Source organism: Pteropus alecto, unplaced genomic scaffold (genome assembly GCF_000325575.1).
Source record: "Pteropus alecto unplaced genomic scaffold, ASM32557v1 scaffold11, whole genome shotgun sequence".
In the NCBI taxonomy this organism is placed as follows: Eukaryota; Metazoa; Chordata; class Mammalia; order Chiroptera; family Pteropodidae; genus Pteropus; species Pteropus alecto.
The window spans coordinates 5,345,999-5,363,125 of NW_006431956.1; the positions used below are offsets into that span (position 1 = coordinate 5,345,999).

General features: G+C 44.0%; 1 pseudogene; it reads left to right on the forward strand.

Moving 5' to 3' along the window:
* The first annotated feature begins 13,839 nt into the window (after window positions 1-13,839).
* LOC112475754 lies at window positions 13,840-13,958 on the forward strand (annotated as a pseudogene).
* The last annotated feature ends 3,169 nt before the right edge of the window (window positions 13,959-17,127 follow it).

Here is a 17,127-nt window from a genome sequence, read left to right on the forward strand (position 1 = left end):
GCTGTCTGAAAGAAGCTTCTGGAAGGCTGTGCCCATCTCCCAGCGGTGCCATCTGAGGGTGTGTCCTGGGACTCTGCACCACCGGCCTGGTCCTGGGGCGCCAACGGGGAGACGTGTGATTGTGTGTGTGCGTGCATGTGTGTGTTATGACGGTTATTGTTGAGTCTCCAGAACGTCACCCCTGCCACCCTTCTCCCCAGGCGCCTCAGAGGCCTTGCCCTTGAACCTGGAGCTGGGGAGGACACCGCAGCTTGGAGCCGATGATTCGGCTCACCTTGTCAGAGACCCTGTGTTGAGAGAGGGATGGGCCTAATAACTACTTTGCAGATCAAGGATACATCTCGTTATTGCTATTTCTCTCCCGGCAAAAAGAAGAAAATCGTTTAAAAACATCAAGAGAACCCTGAGATTTCGAATCAACCTATTTGTAAAAACAAACAAAAAGCAGTAAAAAACCAGAGCGCTCTCCCCAGGGCTCTGGCAAACACAATGTACTGTTCTCTGGAACTTGAAAAAAAAGGCACGTCATTTATAGCTTAGGTATCCATTAGCAGAAGTTCATGGAAAATTCAGGCAGATACCCATAAATTCAGACAAAGTCTGGTTTATTTTCTGAAATGGCTGCAGTGTGTCCAGGAGAATGATTTCTGTCCCTCTCCCTCCTGTACGAGCTGGTGTTGAGCTGGTTACTTAGTGGCAGTTGAGGGACTACGGGACAGATAGTCTCTGACTCCTAGCTCAGTCCTCTTTTTCACTTTTTTTTTTTTAATTCCTGTTGTTCTGCTCGCATTCAAATCATTTTCTTGTTCCAATGTATCATGTTTTTCAAAAGTTCTTTAGATCAGATTTGCTTTTTCTTAGTGGTTGGTAATTAAAAACAATCATTATTATGTGTGCAATAAAGGCCTCATCCTATATTATGCACCTCAGATGCTTGCTTTATATTTTCATTCATTGGGAAGCACCAGAAGATAGCCAATAGGAATATTCGAAATTTGGATCACCCGCTCTATTAAGAAAGATGTACCAGCATGATATGCATCAGTACTCATTGTTTCTCTTTAGGATGTTTTGAAATCTGTTTCTCTAACGATATCTATGCAACATGACCTTTTCCTGCTGTCAGAGGCAACTTCTCAGCCTAAGAAGCAGCTAAAACTGTATCTTGTATTGAGTTCACATCCAGAGGTATCAGGAGCCAAGCTGTTTAACATTCCAGTTTGAGATTCTGATTTTGCATGCGGTTAATTCTGGAGAAAGCCTCCGACACGTGCAGCTGGGCTCATGGGCCATTTCACAGCCTGTTAGCCCTCGTCCCTTGAGTCCAGAGTGACCTCTGGGGTGCTGGACACTGATCCCTGGGTGCACAGCCTTTGAACTTGTAGAGAGCACCCCCCCCAAAGTCTCCCTTGCTTCGTTTAATATGCCTCTCCCTTTGTCTTGAAATTCTTAATGTTTATGGAATAAGCTCCCCGCCCCCCGCGCCTCTACCTCATTTTCAATTTGCTAAGTTCTGCCAGTTATATAGTTGGTCTGATCTCTTAATTATAAAATTTTCCTCTCCACTCCCTTCGGCTTAATATCAAAGGCATGTTAGTGATTAATTAAAATTTTCTTAGGGTTAGTGGTTAAAAAAGTGTTTTGAGTACTAAAGTTTATTTTATACTTGGAAAAGCCTTGTACTGTGATTTCCTGGGTGGTACATGGCACCCAGGTATGGGCAGACATTTTTAGTATATAAAAACGTCTCTGGGGGCACTATTTGGCAAAAAGTTGAGGTGTTCTAGAATGTCGTGGCCTACAGATTTCTCGGTATTGCAATGGGTCTTATAAGTAAGGGGTGGTCTGTGGATGGGATCCAGCATGCCCCAGGCCTGAGTCCCAGCTCTCCTCACCAGCCATATGTCTGTGTAATACTGGGCCTTGATTTATAATGCATAAAATAGGGATAATAATGGTATACATTGTATAGATTTCTGTGAGGTTTCGGTGAGATGAATCATGTAATTAATTAATTAATTGTATAATGCCTGGTATGTATATTAAGTGCTCAATACTTGTTAGCCCAAAATCACTTCATTTTGAGCCAGTTTTTGCCACTCTGATTCATGGCCAGATGGGATACCTCTAACACCTAGGTAGATATCTTTCAAAAAATGTGTTATAATGTAGATGGATCAGTGTAAAGTCTTTGGGAGAACTTAAAAAAAAGAGGTGTCATTTAGAGATATCCATGCATGTGAAGGGGCAGGGACTGCCAAGTGTCCTGGTAACTGACAAATCAGAGAGTAGCCAGAAATAATATTTGATGTGTCAGATTGGAGAGAAGAATGCAGCTCAACACACACACACACACACACACACACACACACACACACACACACACACACACACACACACACCATTGCTATATTATAGGCCCTATGGATACAAAAATGAAAGTCACGGCCACTCTCAAGGAGCAAAGGGAAGCATTTGCTCATGTGCTTTTCTTCAGTGATGTCACAGTTCTCGAGTCATGTACCCACAGAGTCTTAGGGCTCTGGTTGCAAGGATCGATGGAAGAGGGGTGTAAGCGAGGAGAGAGAGGCGAGTTCTTGGCGTGGATAGTCAGTGGGAGTGAGACCGGAACAGCGTGGAGAGGAGGCGGCTCTGATTTCGCATCGCATGAAACCCTTTTCCCCCCAGGCCTGACCCCTGCAGAGCGCATATTGTGATACTGTTTCAGCTTCCAATTAAGCGGACACATGATTTCAAATATGAGACAAAGGTTTGGAATGTTGCAAGATTTCTGTCACACTTGTAGCCTACTTCATGTAATAACTGTTCAGTTTGACAACAGAAAGGAGGCCAAAAAACCCTTCCTTTTATGAAGCAGATAACATAATGGCACTTCTGCTTTTCATAATGATTGTTGCCCTTATAAAATGGATTGATTTTTTTTTTTTTTATTGCAATGCACCCAAATCAACACATTTTAAAAGAGCACTTACCAACTAATTTAAGGCTCCCGTTTTCAGTAATGATATAATGGTTAGGTGGTCATTTATCCATCTCTTTTGGATTAAAATGAATGGTTTCAGGTTCGGATGAAAACAAAAGTATATACCCGTGTGAAGTAGCTAATGCATTTTATGAATTTCTTCCATTTTGATTTAGTTGAAAGCCTGCTTTTCCCCTTTAGACTTAGAGAAATAAAAAGGATGTGGGAGTAAAAAGATCCGGCCGTGCCCTGAAAACAGTTCTAAAAGAAGGTCAGATTTGTACCTACACTGAGCACTAACAACAGGCCAGGCGCCTTATAAAGTCGCAGAATTGAAGCGACCCCCACTCCTGGTGTGCTCACAGCTTGGCTTGAGCAGACAGTGATGAAAATCTGAATCCTTCCAAGAGAAATCTTAAAGGAGAGGGAGGAAGAACTAGAAAAACACAGCGTTTTATTGTGAAACGTGTCGTCTGTCACCGGGCCCCCAACACGGGGTTCGCGACACACAGGCCTCCCATGGCCTTGAGCAGATGTAGAGACGTGTTGGATTTTCAAGCTTCAGAATGTTGACACTAGAGAAGGCCCTTGTGAACATCTTGTTCTTTGATCAGCTTGAGGAAACATTGGCTGGGGACGGCTGGGGACGGCTGGGGACCTTCCGCAGGACCACATAGCCGATGGTGTTGGATTCAGTGCAAACTCTCAGAACTTCTGTGGGCAGGGCCCTGTCCTTATTGCACTGGGGTTCGAGATGCTAAACTTCTTTAGGGGATAGAGGTGCACGTAGGTTCTACTTTGAAAAACGAGTAAAAGTGACTCACATCTTCCTTCTCCTTGTCCCCCTCCTGGTTCTTTGTCAAAATCTTAGGGCGACTGAGGAGTGTAGCAGTCAGGAGCCCTGTTTCAGGCTGTTGTCAGGGTTAAATGCATTGATATGTGTGAAGTTGTTAGCACAGCGCCTGCCTCCGAGTAAGTGTTCAATCAATGTCAGCTCTTACTGTCATGGGGTAAGTGACCCGGGTGAGCAGTGCAGACTATGGATGGGCATCATTTGCTGTGCTTCATTACCATGTGGCCTTAGCCCTTCGGTGCCAGGGGCCTGGCTCTCCTGCCTGAGGGGACTGCTTTCATTCCAGGAGACTGCATGTGGGAGGAGCCCCATCTACCATAGTATTGTGGGATTTTTTTTGCTGTTGTTGCTTGGTGCTTTTTAGTTGTTGATGAACGGTTTTCTGTGGCTGACATTGCTAAGCATGAGACAGCCAGGCGTGTGCGTGCGCATGCGCGTGCATGCTATTTGCATATGATAGGCATTTGATACTGCCTTAGCAACTAAGTTTTGTGTTGTCTTCTGGAAAGTCTGTGGCCCAGCTGAGTCCAGCATCTGGACCGTGGGAGGTGTCGTGCTGTGACTGTGGAATGAGCACCAGTTGAGGACCTGGGTCGGATTCTCTGTTACGAAGTGGACAGACCCTGCTCCTTCATTTTTTTTTGTTTTTTGTTTTTTTTCTGTCTTGCCAATGTGATGCTAACCCTTTGGAGACTGTCAGGTGCATACAGTTCCACAGCTAGGAAAACATGTCATCTTGAGACTTGTTCTCAAGGTTTCCTAAGTAGACAGAGCAAACCTCTCAGAATGGGTTAGCATCACAGTCAGAGAGTTTTCTGAGGGCTGTGATGTCTGCACAGAAGCGTCCTGAGTCACCCAGGCGGAGCCAGTCAGTCTTCATTAGCTTGTTAATCGGACAATTTCAGATGTTCCAATTAGCTGTGTCAGGAGCATGCTAAAATGGGAGAAATGAGGAGTTTGGCAGTGCCCTTGCTAATTAATTTTCACAGAGTAGACATGGCCTTTTAGGGGACATGGGAATATAAAGTAAGATTAAAATGTACAGTTCATTGGCCTTTTCCCTGTGCTGTCCTTTCAAGGAAAATGGGCAAACAACAATTGCATAAGCTCATATTTGGGATTTATTAATGAAAACTATGTTTTAGCGTGTGTGCCAAATCACTCATTGTATGGTCAGCCCAGTCTCCTATAATTACGCAACATCGTGTAATGATAATGCATGCAAGGTCCTCATGGTGTGTATCATGTTCACTTATACCAGATTATAAGCTACGTGTAGATGAGCCCGACTCACCTTTGGTAACTGACAGAGTATCTTGCACATGAAATGCTTAGAAATGAAACGGAAGATGTAGCTGCCTACCGTAAGACAGAGACATGAAAAGTAACTAGGATCGTTTAGGATTTTGAGCCACGAAACTTCGAAAACCAGAATTATGATAGACCAGACTATTTCGTTTTCTGAACAGTTTAGTTAGGAAATACTGCTAATAGTAATATTAGTACCTACTGTGTTCCAGGCACTTTATGAATATTATGTCAGGCAGACTTTACAACATCCCTACAAGGCAGGAGTTTTTCATCTTTTTTTTTAACCAGTTGGCACAGAGAAGGGAAGTAATTTACCTAAGGATGCACAGCTAGGAATGGAAAGATCTGGGATTTGAAGCCAGGTCTTTGAAGGTCCAGATGTTTTCACCTGTCCCTTTGTATGTATATCCTGGCTAATCAAGATGTTGTTCTAATATAATTTGTTTAGGAGTCAAACCAGATAATCTAGGTTTCAGGGTTTAGGTTTTGACCTGAAGTTATCTGGTATGACTAAATAATCAAATTAAGTCACCTGCAAGTCCCCCCCATTGTTCTAGGATTTATGGATTTAAATACAATTAGAATAGATCTCACCAAATGTTTTTTTAGGTGTCATAAAGAGCTGTTAGAGCTAATTCTGGTGAGGGGTGAAATGAGATCTTAGGGAACAGTCAAGAAGGAAAATCAACACAGAATTTCAGAACGTGCTCAGAATAGTCTTCCTTTCGGTGGTGAATTGAACGGATGGATTCATTGAACCCAGGGAAATGTCATATTGACTTACACTTAATGCCCACTGTTTGGGCTTTTCGTGAGCAGGTGTTTATTTCACCAGACACAGACATTTGATTTCATTAACTCTGTCCATTTCAAGTCTCCTTGAACTTCACAATTACTTGATTTTTTTTTTTAACATATCACCATCCCTTTCCTACCTATCACAAGTACAAAGAATGCTGAAATTCAATTAGAGAAATAATAATTGAGGGAGTTGCACATTGTGAAATGGACATATTTAAGGTCGCTTATGAATGAGTATAACACTGAAATAACCTTTTTACTTCCCCACAACAAACACACTTAAGGACACTGCTCCCAGAGCTAACATCATACTTACTGGCGAAAGAATGAATGCTTTTCCTGCAGATCCAGAACAAGACGAGAATGTCTGCTCTTGCCACTCCTATTCGGCACAGTGCTGGGGTTTCTAGCCAGGACAGCTAGCAGCTAGGCAAGACAAAGAAATAAAAGGCATCCAGATTGTAGAGGAAAATGTTAAACTGTCTCTAGTTGCAGGCGACATGATTTTGTAGAGAGAAAATCCTCAGGAATCCACTAAAAATCTATCAGCGCTAAAAAATGAATGAGTTCATCAAGGCTGTAGGATACAGCATCAATATGCAGAAGTCAGTTAGTTATGTATGCTTTGTACCATCAAGACAGTAAAAAGACCACCCATAGGATGAGGAATTTCTTTTTGCAAATATGATAAGGGACGTGTATCTAAAATATGTTTTAAAATGCTTACAACTCAGTAAACGAAAGAAAACCCAATTAAAAATGGGCAAGGGATCTAAACAGACATTTCTCCAAGGAAGCCATACAAATGTAAGCACATAAAAAGGTACTCGACATCTGATTAGCCATCAGAGAAAAGAAAATCAAAATCACCATGCGATATTACTTCACGCCCACTGAATGAACCTAAGTGTTCATCAGCTGATGGAAGGGATAAACAAAATGTGGGATATCCATAAAATGGCATCATGTTTGGCCAAAGAAAGGAGTGAAGTATGGCTGAATCTTGAAAACGGTAGTCTAAACTAAAGAAGCCAGTCACACCAAACTGCATATCGTGCGATCCCGTTGATGTGAAATGTCCAGATTAGACAAATCTATAGACAGATTCGTGGTTGCTGAGAACTAGGCGGGGGAGGGTGGGAGGGGAAATGGAGACTGACTGCTAAAGGGTGTGGGGTACATTTGGGGGGATGATAAAAATGTTCTAGAATTAACTGCTGCTTATTACACAATTCTATGAATATACTAAGATCATTGAATTGTACAATTTAAATCGACGAATCATGACATATCTCAAGACAGCTTTTAGGAAAAAAAGAAATCTGTTTATCTGTGTAGTAGCATTTCCTGTAGTAATTGACAGTTGGAAGCAACTCATTTAATAATACAAAAATGGATAAAACAAAATATGGCACAATAGAATGTGACACTTTGCGGACTTTAACTCATGATGGAGAATATTATTTAAGGGCATGGGTAAACAATATACTATTTAATGTGAAAAATAAGGGATCAGATAACATGATTTCAATTTCATGGAAGAACACTCATAATTATAGGAGAGGGCTGGAAGTATGGACAATTATAATGATAGTAGTCATCTTTGAGTGATGAAATGACAGATAACTTTAATTTCTCCTTCTTGCCTTGCTGTATTTCCTAGATTTTCTATGTTAATCATGTATTAGTTATCAGAAAAAGAAAGTTTATGTACAATTTACATATAATAAATAGACTGGCTTAATACTTTAATAAAATAATTAGGAACTAAGAAGATAACTTCTTATTTTCACATATTTCATTTTCCAATGATAACTTCTCAGAGTAATGACACACACAAACACACATTATATAGACAATATATAACAGGAACTTATCAAGAGCTTAAAATACATACGATATCTATATATAGGCATTGTAAGCTCTTACTGAATGTTATGTGTATGACTCTTACCATGTCATAATAATTGCTCAATAAACGCCAGCTCTATCTATTGGAATGAAAGTTCTGAAATATTTTATTCATTTTTACAAATTGGGCCAGAAAACCATCTTTCTTTCACATCTGCCTCTCCCACTTTAGTAGCAAGTTGCTTTCATGAGTGAGTGAGGAGACGGAGCCTCTCGTGGACGAGAGGAAGCCTCGGTGATTTCTGTCCTGAGCCTCCCCCGTGTGTAGGCATTTGCCACTCAGCATCTCGCGTGTGGCTCATGGCAGTTCCTGGAGCAGGCATTCCCAGATGTCCATTCTCCAGTAATGTCTGTATCAGCGACTCCTTTGCTGGATATTTTGGGAGACTGTTTTGGGACACTGGGTTGGTTTCTCCTCTGCTTCGGGGAAGAGGAGACTTTGAAGCCCTTGTCACTGTAGAATTTGACCTGAGTCAGTCTAGAAACTCACAGATAACAGTTTTTCCCTAGTCTCCAGCTGCTAGGTCTTCTGCCTGCAAATAAATGGCATCAAGTGAAGCTGGTTAAAAGCAGAGAAGAAAGCCCTGGAAATAGGCTGGTGTGCCTTCTTTTTCCAGGAAATGCTTTTGGCCGGCTCCATGCCTGTGTCTCTGTTGTGTGCTGCTCAGAGGCACAGGAAGAGTTAGTGATGTGCTAATTGCAGAGATTTTAAGTGCATCTCATCTAACGTGCCTCTTAAATTAATAAATTGTGAAAAATGCACAGTCGCAAAGCTTCTGAGGGCTTATCAACAGTTCTGTGATCGCCTAGGGCTAGAGATTCCAACGGTTTTTCAGAAAAACTCAGTCAGCAATGGAGGTTCGTCTGCTATGAAAAGAGAAACCTCACGCCTTGAGAAGCTATGAGCTGTGTCGCGGACGGGAGCGTGTGCCTGGACTCCCGAGTCTCGTTGGTGCTGTGCTCGAAAACCCCATTGTTTATGACGCTTGGATCCAGGCAAAGGTCGCGGTTTCAACTGTGGGGACCATTTTCATTAAGTCGGCATGATTTACATCGCGGAGAGCTGCTGGAGACGCAGCCACACCTCACAGAAGGTCCATGGGGTCATTCTGCACAAGCTGGAAGGCAAGGCGAGATCGTCTAGTTAGAGAAGGGGCTGATGGGTCACTGCATTAGCGCCTGTGTGAAGGACTGTGTCACATAGTGTTGGGTGGCAAAGTGAGCTGAAAGGTTGAGATGGGAGCCATTGGCTGTCACACGCGTGCATGTGTGAGTGGGGGGACGCATGTTTGTCTTTTATGCCATGTAAGTCCTAGGCGTGTGCTCAGACCTACGGCTACATTCTGCCTACTGCTCTTGGGACACACTCTTTAGGATGTGAAGGACTCTGGAAGTGTCCTGACATTGCTTCCTGAGGCCTCACAGAGATGTTGACCACGAGAGCGAGACTTGGCTTGGTACCGCATCACCCACGTGCTGGCCTGGAGCAGCCCAGTGACTCTGTCCAGGCCCGAGTGCGAACGTGACCTACTTATCGTGCTTCCCAGCACATTGGCACAATAACCAGATCCTCCTTCCTCCTCACCTCCCAGCACGAACAATTCCGCTGAGCCTCTTGGAGGCTGGAGGGCCAGTTATAGTAACGTGCCCTTTTCTGGCTGGCTCCCGTCCAGTTATTTCCAGTGAGTGTTAAATGGCTGTGAGTTTGAAGGTTTTATTTAAAAGGAAACTGTCTTTCTTGACCCTGGTGTCCTCGTCAACTCTTATCTGTCTGAAGCTCTTCTTGGGGAAGAGGCTGAGAACAGAGCGGTCACAGAATTCACAGTTTTGGATTGCCACCTGGCCTTCTGATTTTTTTTTTTTGGATGCCTTCTATGGATGTAGGCCAGGGAAGGGGTGAAATATGTACGCACTTACAGGGGGCTCTCAGAGCCCTTTACTTGTAGGTCATTTAGCACCAGCCATGGCATGTACCACCCCTCAGTGCAAGGTGACTTTAACTTTGAGAGGTGGCATCTCAGCCTTTCGACCATAAGGGATCTGCCTGGTGGCAAGATTTAACTTCTGCTTTAAGTCAGACCTCTGCCTGGATTCTTGTTATTCTTGGTACTGAGTCAACTACTTTAACTTAAAGTGGTCAGGGCCCTGGGGACAAGTTGTGGGCGTCTTCTGCCCTGCTTAGAGCAGAATCACTGTGTATGTGAACTTTCCAGAGGGTCGTCTCTGGGAATTCCTAATGCAGTCTCGGGGTCGGTGTCCCCCCTGAAGCAGGTATCATGCTGTCAGTCTCAGGAGCTTTTCTTCTCCTGAGGATTTCCACATGAAGGCGGCCTCATCGCAGCTGGGATCACCGGTTGCTTTGCACATTCTTCATTGTTTTGCCAATTTTCCAGATGCCTTTGGAAATTCATGCTGACTGTTTTTTTTTTTTTTTTTCCTTTTTCATTCCATTTTGAGTACTGAACATTTTCCTGTCATTACTTAAACTGGCATGAATAAAATATTCCTTTTCAGGATGACGATCTTCAAGTGTTTTTTTCAAGAAAAACAAAACACCCAGTTGGTTAAATTTATGAGGCCTGTTGAAACGTCCTTTCAGTGCAGTGAGTGAATTTGGGAATTAGAACCTGTCTTTCTGCCGATCACGTAGTGTCAGGCACAGTGGTTTCTGATGGTAGGCTACATGAAGGAACCAGGAGAAAATAAATAAATATGAATGGATACAGTTATGTCATTCAGGACTCAAAATAGAGTTTTCCCCTCAGAACCATCTGGATATCTATACTAAACTTACAGGATAGTTACTGCCATTAACAACAACATAAGTTAAAATGGGGAATGATTAAAAGTAATATAAAGACTAAGTATAAAATACTCCATCCATCTCTTCATACATTTAATACATTTTAGTGCCTATGAAATGTAAGGCCTTGTACTAGGTCCTCAGAGAAAGACAAAAAATGCTGTGGTCAAAAAACTTAGTTCTTAATAGGAAGAAAACTTTTATAAGCTTAAGTCACTTTTTTAACGTTTGAGAAGTAATACACTCTGCAGGAGAGGGAAGGTAAAGAGAAACTAAGCCAGACCTTTTCCATATATTATCCCCCACTTATTCTCATAACCTCAGTGAGATAGGTTCAGAGATTTGCATTTTCTCACCCGGGGACATTCAGCTAGTAGGGATTCGAACTCGGCTCTGACGAGACAGTCCTCTGCCTTACCTAAGCAGAGAGACATGCTACGGGAGCTCAGAAACGGGCACGTTAATGCCACTCGCGGGGCACGTGAGGCCTTGTTGGAGCCTAGGGTTGGTTCGCCCAGAGCTGTGAGAAGCAGGGCTGGGTTCTGATGCTGTCTCAGGTGAATTTCCCATCACTGCATGCTGCCCCTCCAATCGGACTGGGGGTGTAACTAACTGGCAGCTGCTTTTGATGGTCGATGAAGCGGTTACATACCTTTACTTAAACACACAGTGCTTCGCATCAGATTTCGTTGTAAGTGCCTCACACGTACTCACTCGTTTACTCTTTAATGACGACGCTGTAAAGGAGGCTGTTATCATTACTCCTGTTTTACAGATGAGAAGGTGAAGGCTGGCTCTAGGGTCTGCACTCAACCATTAAGCCTACCCCCCACTTTGGTGGTAATTGTACACTTGAGAATGACATTTTAGTGTATTTCCCTGAATTCCGAATCTCCTCCCTTCCCAAAATAGAATGGCTGTAGCATCCGTTGGAAACATAATGCATGCAGTGGAAACATCCAGAATGAGATTCGTCATGAGGGTTTGACGTGAAATCGGATTGAAATGCTGAACTGGGAGAATGAGAGGATACTGGAGTGAGAAGCACTTGGTCCAGGCTCCTCCATGTGTACCTGGGCAGGCAGATGCTGGGAGAGCAGGTGGCTTACAAGGGCCGTCAGGATAGGACTGGAATGCAGGGCTTCTGACAGCTAGTCCAGTGAGGGTTTGTTCAGTTTTGTTGGGGGAAAACTTAGTAAAGAGTAGTTGGATTTTAAGTATTTGGTAGCCCACGTCCAGGGCTCCTTAAACTGGATCCCAGGACTTTGGTTGGGGAGGGGGATGCTGGAGGCCTGTGTCGGAGCCTCAGGGGGGCTGTGTGGCCTGGGAGGGGCCCTCCTCCTCCCCACATTGCCTCCGTTATTTCTTTATTCCACGTGACTGCCTTCCTCCATTCCTCTTGTGGAATTAAGAACCTTGGGAACTGTTGCCAAAATTGTTGTTTTTCTGGTGAGTGCTTGAGGATCTTTCAGTACCAGGGGTTACGTCCAGTGACAACGTGTTCAAATTCTGGCTGTGCCAACTGGAATTCCCATAAGGGTCTCCTGCTTTATCTGCTTTTTTGTGATCTGTGACAAACCAGCAGCCCTCCATCAGAGAAAACCCCTTTCTTTCTTAGAGGCCGTCTGTGGAGTAGGGGCCACGTGGACTAGGTTTTCTCTCTCTTTCTGGTGTCTGATCATCTCTCCTTCTGCTCTAGCCCTGAGCTGAGCAGATCCTTGAAATCGTCTTAAACAAGCTCTTCAAATTTTGCCGGACTTCAGAGCAACAGCTCTCTGTTCCTTGCTGCCTTTGCTGGTTCCTCTGGGCCCAGCCTGTCCTTTGCCTTCTGCAGCTGTTGTTGGTGCAGCTCAGCTGTTCAAGGCCACCCAGGCGCCCTGCCGCACTGTCCACTGCCTGCCGCGGGCTGTCCCCGAGGTTCAGGTGTTAAACTCACGTGTCATCCCCAGGAATTGAATTCTGGGCCTGGGAAGAAGCAGGTTGTACACGACATCTCTGCGTTTGGCCCGCAGCTGTGTTATCTCAACCGTGCCCCGTCGGCTGGCCCAGCTCATCTGCCGCCGTCGGTAATCTCAGTTTTAATTAATCTTTCAAAGAAAGAGATGAAGATGATTGCTTCCAAGCTGAGTTTTGCTATACGTACCTTTCAGCTGCCTTCCAGAAGTGATTAAAAGAAGAATTTTTATAGGAGCTTTTATGCCCAGTTAAGATTATTTTTGGATCTCGTCTCAATGGTTTATTTCCATCACGAGCCTATTTTTTAACACAAGAACTAAAAATGAGGAGCGGGGCTGGTTTTCGTCTCCCCGTGGGTGTACTTTGCTTCTGGACATCCTGCCATGATCTTTGCTCCTGTTTACCTTGCTGGCCCATCTCCCAAGGAGCTGTTCCTGGGATGGCCATTCCAAGTCCCCAACACTGAAGTCCCAGCTTGTGTTGGTTGTTTGGGATGCTTCTAGTCCTGCCTCCCTTCAGTCCCAAGATTTCACAAATATACCATCTATTCTTGACCCACCCAAGGTCCTGTGGCCACCATACCCAGGATCTACCTCTAGCGCTGAATTTAATAGGTTGTATTGCAGAAGGCTGTCTACTGGTCGGTGGTCCCCTAGGCCGTCCTCCTTGAGGGCAGGTGTTTTGCATCCCCAGGGCCCAGGACACTGCCTGGCACACCAGGAGGTATTCCGTGTGGGTTCTTTTAGTGTATGGAAAAGTTGACAGAGGATGGTAAGTATTGCTCAGAGTCAGGGCAGAAAAAAATGTTGGCCTGTAGATGTGTTTTGTTTGGCTTGCACGCTGTTTAAAAACTTTCTGAACTAACATATCAAAGAAAGGTGAATTGTATATAGAAAATCCAGATTTGCAGCTTCTCTTGCAAAATGTTGAGACCCGAATAATGCTCTAAGTGAGGAGCGGGCTTCCCTTTGAGGGGCCCGCACTCCTTTTGCTCACCCAACCCCTAAAATAATTTTGTAAAACCACCTACCCGTCACACACTTTGAGTTGATAGCTAAATGTTTTTGTCATAATTTGAGTTGCAAAGGATGTTTTTCCAGCTTATTGTAAATATTGGCATCGTTAAATAAAACCGTCACATCATTCTTTTAAGTATAACCAGCGCCATCTAAATACTACAGAAACCTGGTACCCATCATCTTCCATTTAAAAAGTACTTGACTCTATGGCCATGCCACCCTGAACACGCCCAAGCCCGACTGATCTCGGAAGCTAAGCAGGGTCGGGCCCGGTTAGTACTTGGATGGGAGACCACCTAGGAAGACCAGGTGCTGTAGGCGTAAAATAAATAAATTAATTAATTAATAAGAGATTGTAAGCTGACAAGGTCCTTGCAATCTGTGAGGTCAAACCAAGGGTTGCCTCGCCTAAAAATAAATAAATAAATAAATAAATAAATAAATAAGCATTACTTGAATAGACTCTTTAATCACTGGAATTTCTAACTCATTCTCTTTTTTCTCTGAATTCAGAGAATGTTATACAACATAATGTTATATATGTCACAGTGTTATAATATATATCATTATAATTTTGTTAGGATGTATGTATGTAACATATATGTTACATATATGTTATATGTTATAGATATGTTAGGAATGTTATATAATGTTAGGATGCCAGAATGTTATCCTAAGATATTATATTTATCCTTGCAAAGAATATATCTATACATTTAAATTAAATTTCCTATGGCTTTAAGTGTCTAAATATTTTAAAAATTCCTGTATTTAATTATTATGATTGTTTACCATTATGCATTTGGACAAAATAAACACACACACATATATATATATATATATTACAAAGTTTGATAAATACGTTAAAAAGAGAATATCAGATTTACTTGGAAATACATCTCCTGGTGAAACTCAGGAGCCGTTTGTTGTTTTGCATTTGTTTTCTGTGTCCATGGGTGAGTATTACTCATGGCTGGGATGAGAAGGTTCAGCATTAGTTCATTCCCGTTTTTGTGTTTTAACTCATGGAAGCACAAGGGAACCATGTGTACCTAACATAGATGGGATAGGAGTTATGTTAGTGGCTCTGCATTTTCTCTGAAGCCTTTCCGAGTTATATGCCCAGTTGTTTGTCCTGCTGGATCCATAGTTAGCGGGTCCATAGTTCCTTCCTCTTCAGCAGGTAGTTCTTGAGGGGAGAGGACATGGCCCCTGGCTGGTGTCTTGGAACCGCATGGGAGTGGCCGGGGTGACATCCAACTATACATGTGTCTCTTTGAGGCTCACTGGCAAAAGGGAGTAGGTGACCCCTGGTATATTCAGGAGGACAATGGACAAGGGCCAGCGCTGGACTGTAGCTCCCTCAGCCAGAAACCACACTGTGGACGGTTCTGATGGGCCTCCCGCGGCACCCAGCCCAGTCTCAGCGAGGTCACCAACGTAACGTCAACTACGGCCGGTCCTCATTATTCACGGATTCTGTATTTGCGAATTCACCTCGTCACTAAAAGGTGTTTGTGACCCCTAAGCAGCCCTCGTGACGCGTTTGCAGTCATTTGCGGACAGGAGCAGAGCAGTGAAAAATGTCTGCCCATGAGCCAGTTCCCAGCTCAGGCCGAGCAGACAGGCTTCCACCTTCCTGCCTCAGTCTCACTGTGGAAGCGTCCGTCCCATGGTCTCCCTTGTGCTCCGCCGTTTGCAGTTTTTGCGTGTGTGCCTTTTTTCTTTTTTGGTGATTTCACTGTTTGAAAGGGCCCCCCTCGTGCTGAAGTGCGGCCGGTGGTCACCCGCCCACAGTTCCGTCAGTTCAGTGTTAACGTGCTAGCACCATAATGACGTGTCTTTAAACAGAAACACACACGAAGCTGCGTTACGTACTGATCAGCTGATGAAACGCTGTGACCAGAGGCCCACAGGCAACTAACCCTGCATCTCCCCTGGAAGCAGAGGCTCAGTGTTTGTGAATTCAGTGTTCACGGCAACTTTCCAGGATATAGCTACCATGAATAATGAGACTCTGCTGTGCAACAGGTGCATGTGGGTGTTGTGACTTTAGAAATTTAAGAAATTTCAGGGTAATGTCTGGGTAGGCAGGTTTTTCGCTCAGAATATGAAAATGGTGACACATATTTTATTTCTCAAAGGTCATCTTTTCAGGTGGCTCCCTGACAGGGGTGGCATTCATTACCGAGTCTTCAGAGTTCATCCAAAGGAGTAATGTTCTAATGATGGGACATGCCTTTGCCGTTTGAACTTGACTGTGAGCGTACTTCTCGCCGCGTACTTGAATTCTGAGAGTCAGACAGGGCTGCATAAGGAGAACGGCATCCAAGTTGCTCTTTTATTACTTGACTAAAGCTTCTGTCACTGGAAAATAAAAGACCTCAGAAAAGAGGTCTGGAGTTTGGAAACTCTGCCAACCTCCTAATTTATATTCAGAACCATTATTTATTCTCTCGTTTCACGTGGCTTTAAACTACAATTCACCCTTAAACAGCATGAGTTTGAACGGCACGGGTCCACTTATACACAGATTAATGTATTTTCTCTTCTTTAGGATTTTCTTAACATTTTCTTTTCTCTAGCTTGCTTTATTGTGAGGATATAGCATGTACTACCTATAACATGAAATATGTGTCAATCCACTGTTGATGTTATTGACGAGGTTTCTAGCCAACTGAAGTTAAGATTTTGGGGAGGCAGAAGTTATAAATGAGTTTTCAGATGCACAGGGGTGGGGCGGGGGAGGTCATGCTGCATTTTAAGAGCCGCTAGTCCCACAACCACTAATCCCTGCTCAGTAGTACGTAAAATGTAATTGTTATGGTTCTGAGAAATTTATATTCCGAGGCACGGAGTGTATTTTAAGATGTGACTCAGTCCTTCCAGAATCCCCCACTTGAGTGAGGGCTTTGCGCTCTGGGGACACGGACCCCCTGCCTCCGCCCAGAGCATGACGTGGGCGTTCAGGAAGTGCTCGCTCCTTCCTTCATCCTTGCCTCCTTCTGGGACCCGTCTCCGGTCCAGAAATACCTTGCCTCTCCTCGCCACTCCCTTTATAGAATGTTTTATAAGCGCAAATCAGATCCCAAGTCTGGTTTTCCCCTCAATAAATTATCAAGCCAGTGGTTTTCTTTCCCTGTCCGTATGTTGTTTTTATTCATATTTATTTAATCAGGAGACATTACTAAGCCCCTGCTTTGTGCCGGGGCCTGTGCTGGGTGGTGGGGGGATAATGACAGCCAGCCCCTGACCCCCAGGGGAGGGAACTTACTTTATAGTGTGGCGAGGCCGGTAGGGGAGGTTCCTGAGCTGAGCCTCAGAAGGCCATGCTCAGGCTGTCTTAGGGTTTGCCCCAGCATCAGGGAAGGCTCCACAGAGGAGGCGGTGCTGGGCCTGAGGCTCAAGGAATGGGTAGGAGTTTACCAGCTGAGCAAGGGGGAGAGTGTTTCCAGGCATATAGACCTGCTCTGGTCCTAAGATCCAAAGG